At 43.7% G+C, this 8,085-nt stretch overlaps 1 pseudogene; it reads right to left on the reverse strand.

Moving 5' to 3' along the window:
- Positions 1 to 455: 455 nt before the first annotated feature.
- On the reverse strand, positions 456 to 775 carry LOC129012251 (large ribosomal subunit protein eL42-like; annotated as a pseudogene).
- Positions 776 to 8,085: the final 7,310 nt, after the last annotated feature.

Raw genomic sequence — 8,085 nt, forward strand, 5'->3', positions numbered from 1 at the left:
ATATATTATCTCTAGAAGTTTAATAGCTTTGCATTTTACTTTAGGCCGATGATCCATTTTGAATTAATTTTGCAAAAGGTATAAGAATTACGCCTAGATTCCTTTTCTTTTTCCTTTCTTTGCATGGTCCAGTTGTTCCAGCACCATTTGTTGCAAAGAATGTCCTTTTTCCATTGAATTGCCATTACTCCTTTGTCAAAAATCAGTTGGCTATCCTTGTCTATTTCTGTGGGTCTATTCTGTTTCATTGATTTATTTGTCTATTCTTTCACCAATACCATACTGCCTCGATTACTGTAGTTTTATCGTAAGTCTTGAAGCTGGCTAGCGTCAGACCTCTGACTTTTTCTTCAATGTTGTGTTTAGTCTTCCTGGTTTTATTTGCCTTTCAATATAAACTTTCTTTTTTTTAACTCAAGATTTTATTGTCTTCGTAATCAAACAAAAGATGATACTTAGAACTGGATCACTTCGCCCTCACTCTTCTTACCTCTTCCCCGTTCAAAATGCTTGCATCTCTTCATAGCCAGCGTTCTTTTAGATCTCAGTTGGGCTCAATGCACTCAAGCCTTAGCACAATCTTCTTTGTAGTTTTAGCCTTTTTCCAGAAAATCGGCTTAGTCTGCCCACCACAGCCACTCTCCTTCCTGTCGTAACGCCACTTTCCCTGGGCCTACAGAGAATCCTTGCCCTTCTTGTACTGTGTCACTTTGTGGGATTGGTGCTTGCCTCACTTCTTATAGAAAGTCCAGTGGGTTTTAGGAACATTCACCATGTTTGCGGGAGTGCTATCGGTAAGGAAAAAAAAAATATATATATATAAACTTTCCAATCAATTTGTTGATACTCACAAAATAACTTGCTGGGATTTTGATTAGCATTGCATTAAATCTATGGATCATGTTGGGAAGAACTGACATCTTAATAATATTTAGCCTTCCTATCCATGCACATGGAATGTCTTTCGATTTATTTAGCTCTACACTGATTTCTTTCATAAGTTTTTTGGTTTTCCTAACATAAATGTCATACAAATTTGTTAGATGTATACCTAAATATTTTATTTTTTTGGTATGTTAATGCAAAGATGTTTAACTTTATATTATAGGTGATAGCAAGTCAAAGAGGATGCTACACAAGAGAATAATATTATACATTTATTTTTGAGAAGATGGTTCTACTAACAGTGTGGACGTTGGACTAGATCTGGGTAAGATTGGAGGTAGGAAGACCAGTTAAAATAATTTTTTTTAATGTGTACAAACAGAAGTAAAGGCTTTAACCGACGAATTGGCAGATATGGATAATAGTAAGTCTCATTCAAGAAATAAGGCAAATAGTAAGGATTTACTATTTAGTAAGGTTCTTTTCCTGAGAAGCCTAGGCAGACAGACATTCCAACAGCCTTGATGACTCTACACTAGTCTTCACATCCCCCAAGGGATTGGCATTTAAAGGCCAAAATTATAGTGTTAGCTGTCTGCCCAGCATCCGCTTCTCCCCTGCCCCTTCTTCCTTCCCAACACAACCCCAACTTTGCTCGAGTGTCTTCCTTTCACACCTGGCCAAGTATTAGAAGGGAAGCCAACTCCAGGAGTGGCTTGGTTGGTCTAAGAGCGACCCCAGTCTCCATGACAAGATGGGATCACAAATGGACATGTGGGCCCTCTGGCCAGTGAGACAAAAGTAGTCTGCTGGAGGAGGTGGAGACATGGGCTAGACCATTTTTCCTCCATCCTAAGAGAAAGCAACAGGAAGAAATAGTCTTCTGTCTTGCTCTGCAGCTTGTTCTTTTTGTGACTCCCAGAACTGCTGCAGCTGTATAGCTATGAGTCCCAGGATGGGGCCAACAGTGAAGATGGTATAACCCAGAGAAGGCATTGTTGAGCCACTGAATTAAAAAAAAAAAAAAAAACCCATTTCTTTATTATTTTAGGCAGTTTGAGGTGAGATTTCTGAGATCTATATCTGAAAGCACTGTGTTTGTTACACCTGCTCTTACTTAGCAACTAAGCTCCAGGACTCTTGCCTGCTATCCACCCACTCCTCTGGGGATGGTAAGTTCTTTCTTAGCATCAGATGAGATCATACCCTGAGAGCAGGACTTTGCCCACTGCTTCACTGCTCTGTTTCCCTTACTAGAGCCTGACACTTAGTAGGCACTTGATAAATATCAAATGCACTAGTGAATAAATGAAGTACCCCAAAGCTAAATTTTATTTCTTTTTTTTATTTTTTAGAGATGAGTTTTGCTATGTTCTGGAATACAGCAGCTATTCACAGGCATCATTATAGTGCACTGTAGCCTCAAACTCCTGGGCTCAAGTGATTCTTCCAACTCAGCCTCCCTGGTGGGACTACAGGCACGTACCACCATGGTGGACAAGAACTAAAATTTGATTCACATTTGTATAGCTACCCTTCACCCCACACTTTGTTTTATCCCATTAAGATTTACCATTATTGAGTTGTGATTGATATATGCCTTTTGCAAATGCCAAAGATTATAGCAAGAAAGAGCAATATCAGAATTGCCTCTGCATTTACTATACAACAAGATTGATAGACACACTGTATAATGTTTTCAAAGTTTCCTATACAAAGTCTCCTAAAAGAAAGTTAATGCGCCTGGCACGATGGCTCACCCCTGTAATCCCAGCACTTTGGGAGGCTGAGGCGGGTGGATTACCTGAGGTCGGGAGTTTGAGACCAGCCTGGCCAACATGGTGAAACCCCGTCTCTACTAAAATTACAAAAATTAGCTGGGCGTGGTTGTAGGCACCTGTAATCCCAGCTACTTGGGAGGCTGAGTCTGGAGAATCACTTGAACCTGGAAGGCAGAGGTTGCAGTGAGCTGAGATTGCACCACTGCACTCCAGCCTGGGCAACAAGAGTGGAACTCCATCTCAGAAAACACACACACACACACAGAAAGAAAAGAAAGTTAATGCCAGAAGAAAAAACAAAAAACCTCTCTTAGAGAATTGTCCCGCTTCCTTCTAATAGGTTGTATAGACTGTCTCATTGGGTATCTTTTCTTGCCCTGGCTGCCGGGAAGCTCAAGGCCTAATCTGATGCTAAATCACAGTAATTCGATTATACTTCCTAGTCAATGCTTGGTTCTTCCTCCTTTCCATGGCTTTGCTTTTCTAATTTTAGTTGAATGACTTTATTGTGTTTGCTTTTTTGTAAGTTGCTTCAAATCCTTTTCAGAAAGAGGTGCATATAAAAAAATTTAACAGCTCAATTCTAAAAAGCCATGGTTGGCACCACTTGCTCTTTGTAATAGCCTGGGAGGGCCCCCAAAGTAGCCTGCTGCTTTATCTTTACAAACACATGTCAGCCAGAGCAGCGGTGCTCACCGGAGATCTCGGGAGACAAGGGCAAAAATCACCCGTCATTTTCTACTGAATGGGTGTCTGGAGGACCATTCACGCTCCTAGTGGCTGGATTTGGTGGGGAGGATTAATGTGGAGAGCCCTTGGAAAATCAGCATTGCTCCTGCCTGCACCGGCTATTGTTCCAGAAGTGAATGTTCTATTTTGAAGATAGAATCTCTCTCCTGCCTGGCTCCCAACCCTGCAAGCTTGGAATGCAGGGTGCCGTGCCCTTTCCCCTGACTCTGGGCCACAGGCCTCTCCAGCCAGCCCTCTGTGCCAACTGGCAGAGGGTGCTCTTGTATAGCAGATCTGACTCCCTCCCCACGCCTGAGCTCCTGAGGCCTTTCTGCTCCAGCCTGCTGCCTCGACCTGCTGGGGGCCCAGGAACCCTGCAAGCGTAGAGAGGGGGAAAATTCCTATTTTTCCCCAAAACCTGGTCCCATCTCTCCCCAAAATCACTGCTGAGCTGGCCTCATTTACCTTGAGGCTTGTGTGCCCCTCTCTGTACCCCAGTTTCCCCCAGATTGCACAGAGGCTATATACGTGTTGGAGGACTTGGGAATTTGGCTTGCTTATAGCATATCATACATATGTGTTCACAAGTGGATAGGAGGAGGCATAGAGAGACAGAGAAAAGAATGGGAAAGATACTGCCTTCTTAGAACTCTGCAATAACAGATTTCATGATTTAATTGGAAATTTAGTAAATCTGCTAAAACATTTAGTGGTTTAAATTTTTCCCATTCTGCAAAGAAACAAAGGCTTCTGGTTTACTCTGTGTCTTTCAACAACTTTAATTTCATTTGTAGATTATGGATGGAAGTAGCATTTCCACTCGATTGCATACTGGGCATTAAGAAGACAAAAACCTTCATTGTTTGCAGCCCTCAGAATTTTTTTTTCCAGACATTAAGCTGTAGGTGGCATTCTTTATACCTGACATCAGAGCACTTTTGTCAGGCGTTTAGTTGACAGGATTTACTGCAAGCCCGTCCTAGGTGTGTGAAGCAGGGAAAACAAGAAAATATTTCATTCAGGTGGACAGAGAGAGGAGCGCAGAGCCCGATCAGGCTGATCGGGTAACCGCTGCTTTTCTAACTGTGTAATTAAAGATCTTTAGAGTTCTTCGAAGGGAATTAATTAGTAGAGAAAGGCTGTTTTGTTTACAGTCTTTTTCATCAACATAATCAAAAGCAAGCCTTGATATTGGTGGCAAATTGGACTGAACTCTCCCAAAGCCAAGAAGGCCTCCTGCAGCGCATTTCTTGTTTTTTGAGGTTAGTTCCATCTGCAGTTAACCTGCTATTGGGTGTCGGGGACAGAGTGGGATGCAGTGCATTGCAGATGGAGTAGGGGAGGGACACACTCGGTATTGTCAAAACACCCTCAGCCATGTTCCCATCACTAATCGCCCACCTGTGCGTGGTGCAGCAGTGGGTTGGGATTAATGTTTAGGTTCACCTGTCTAGATGGCTTGTTCATGAGTGACTATGTTTTCAGGTCTGAACCATGCACCTGGGAAGCCCTAAAAAGATCATCCAGTAACATGTCACAGTGGATGTCACTGTCCCTGTCTGGTGGCATCAGAAATACCTGCACTGCTTCATAATAAATGCAATTTTTGGGTCCCACCTAGTCTAGGACCTCATGGGATAGGGCTCAGGAATCTGTTATTAACTCACTACCCAGGTGCTTCTGATATGCAGCCAGGTTTGGGAACTACTGATCTAAATTATTTGGTAACCTAGGACATGAACATGAAGAGGGGAGAAAGGCAAGGGTATCCAGGAGATGACCTCAGGCCAGAAAATGCCAGTCACAACGCATTAGACCCATGGCCTCCGAATAGAGACTAAAGCTGCTGGGCGGCAGGGCCAGCTGGCCAAGTCCAACAAAAGACTTGAAGGACTATCCTGTGCACCTTGACTGAGCAACAAGGGCCAGTCCCCAAGCTGAGAGAGCCTACAGGACAGCTCCAGCCCCATTGCCCATGTTCCTCTCAGGATCCCATTTCATGGTGCCAGGAAATGTTCCAAAGGACCCACAGACTTAAAGGAAGGAGCTCTAGTTGGTCATATGATTATCCAGTGTGTAAGAAGTAGGTCTCCGTGGAGTCTGGGTTTCACAGGCCCAGTGTGATCTGATGATCTGTGTGAGAATATTCTGGATCCTATCTTGTCTTAGTCATGATAAGTGCTCAGAGACTTTTTCCTCCGTTGTTCCCAGTTGGTCCTTACTTGGCCACCTATGCAATCCTTACCCAGCATTTCCTCTGGATTTTATAGGAGATCTAGCCCTAGCCCCTGAGTTTCCATTTCAATGAAAAGTTTATATTGTACAAGTAATACAATGTGGTGTTTAAAAAAATGTTTTTAAACAAGTACAGGTGTTTAAAGTGAAGAGTGAAAGTTCTTCCTATAATCTTGTCCTTCAGAGATAATCCCTGGTAATGGGGTCAACTACCTCATTTAAAGATGTGGATACTAGGCTTCAGAGAGGTGAAGTCAAACAGTCATTCTGCAGCAGAGCAAGGGCAGGGGTCCCTGACCCCGTCGCCCAGTGCTCTTTCCACCCCCTCCTCTGTGCAAGAGGCCTCTCCCAGCACCTCAGGCCATTAGGAGCTTTTTGATGCCATCAACAGGGAGGTGACTAACCCATTCCTCATGTTCCCAAAACCTGAAGCCATACCTCAACCCTAGATTCTTCCAGATTACAGGGAACACATCCTGTGGCTGATTCCTCCTCCGCCTCCCTGGTCTTTATAGCCATCCATTCATCATCACAAGGCTTCACTTTTCTAAATCCGGTTCTCAATGAGGAAAGCAGAATTGTGCGGGCTTCGTAACTGTTGGCGGGCTGCGGTCAGTGGATGGAGCAACTGCAGCCATCTTGGAAAATGCCTTGGGAAAAGTCAAGAGGGTGAAGCAGGTTGGGTTATGGCCCTAGGAGAGCCCACTGGGCTGTTCTGAGAGTTCTCCTAAGGGCCTTTTCACTTTTCCCTAATATTCCTGGAGACTCAAGCCTACCGGTGGTTGTCGTATCTTTCTACAACATACAGTCTAATGATGGGGTGGGGAGTGGGTAGATTTGTAGAATTAAATATCCTCAATTTCCAAGTAATGGGGGAGAATCCCGGAGCAGTTTGGTTATAGAGGCAACACTAACAACAGCACCCACAGCAAACTTAGAGGTTTAACAACAAAGGTGGAAGTTGAAGCTTCAGGATGTGTTTTGTTGTTCACTAGTGAAGAGTCTCGCTTAGCCCGTTCACAGTACGCGCAGAGTCCTAGTACAACAATAAGTATCACTATATTATCTGCATTAAGCATCAAACATGTGCCAGGCACCAGGATTGGTGCTCCACATAAATTACCATCTCCAATCTACTCTAGCAGAAGGTGTTATTATCATCTCCATTTTATAGATGAAGAGATTGAGGCCAGGCATGGTGGCTCACACCTGTAATCCCAACATTTTGAGACTTTGTAAGCCCAGCCACTTTTGGGACAGGAGGACTGCTTGAGCCCAGGAGGTCGAGGCTGCAGTGAGCCGTGTTTGCACCACTACTGTACTCCAGCCTGGGTGACAGAGCAAGACCTGTCTCAAAATAAAAAAAAATAAAATAAAAAAATAGAAAAGAAATTTAGACTCAAAGAAGTTATCCAAGGTCACACAGCCAGTTGCTGATAGAGGCAGATTTCCAATCCAGGTTGCTGTGATTGCAAAGTCTGAGAGTTTGTAAATATAAATGCAGGCCTGGTGTCAAATCTTGGCCTATATTCACCACATTCTGAGACGTGACAAGCTTGTCGAGGAAGGTGAAGACAGCTAAGGTGAGGACTAGTTTTCCACTCTGCACCCCAGCAAGCAGAAGCTGAGCAGGGCTGTCTACGGCTGCTATGTTGGGTAGACCTTGTGGGGATACCATAGTCCCTGAAAACATGACAAGTGCAGACTCAGCTAGGTTTAGGAGTCTGTTATTCAGCCTGGCTGATTTATTTATTTTATGTTTAATCCCCTCTTCCCCTAGAAAAATGATCTCCACCTTTTTTGAAACCCTTTGCCAATAGTTCTGTTGACTGTAGTAATGTATACTGACCACAGCAATTGATAAAGAAATAAAGGTTTTTGTCAGCTCTCAGGGTGGAAGGAAGCTGAGGGGCTAGTAATCACTAAGAGAGACCCAGCCAGCTGGGAAGTAATTCCAGCGTAGCCAAGAGGCCAGAGTGGTGTTTTATTTTTTTCTTTTGCCATTTTAAAATTCATGTCAGTAAAGCTAGGTTCTCCATGTGCCTCTCTGAGGAACCTCTTGCTTTTTAAGCTTAGTCTGAATCTTCTCTGTATTTGCCATGCCATTGTTGGAAGAGACCTTAATTTTAATTCTTTTCTTTTCTGTGGGCCCCTCTCTCCTCCCCAAATGTTTCAGCACCTGTTAATCCCAGCTGGAAACCTCAGCAGATAAAAGTCGTGTTCTATGTAGATTGCTTCCAGAACAAATACAGGGTGGTAGATAATTCAGCATTCAGTTTCAGGAGGGTTTAGGGTGGGGGCTGCAGAGGACAGCACCTCTTCCTCCGAAGACATCCAGTGAAAGCCAAAGGAAAGTAATTCCCAAGCTCAGATGGAATGCATGTAGATCAGGTTCATTTCCAGAACCGCCACTGCCTGCACTGAGGTGATGTTAGACGCCACCATGACAGCAAAG

This window comes from Pongo pygmaeus, chromosome 15 (genome assembly GCF_028885625.2).
Source record: "Pongo pygmaeus isolate AG05252 chromosome 15, NHGRI_mPonPyg2-v2.0_pri, whole genome shotgun sequence".
NCBI lineage: Eukaryota > Metazoa > Chordata > Mammalia > Primates > Hominidae > Pongo > Pongo pygmaeus.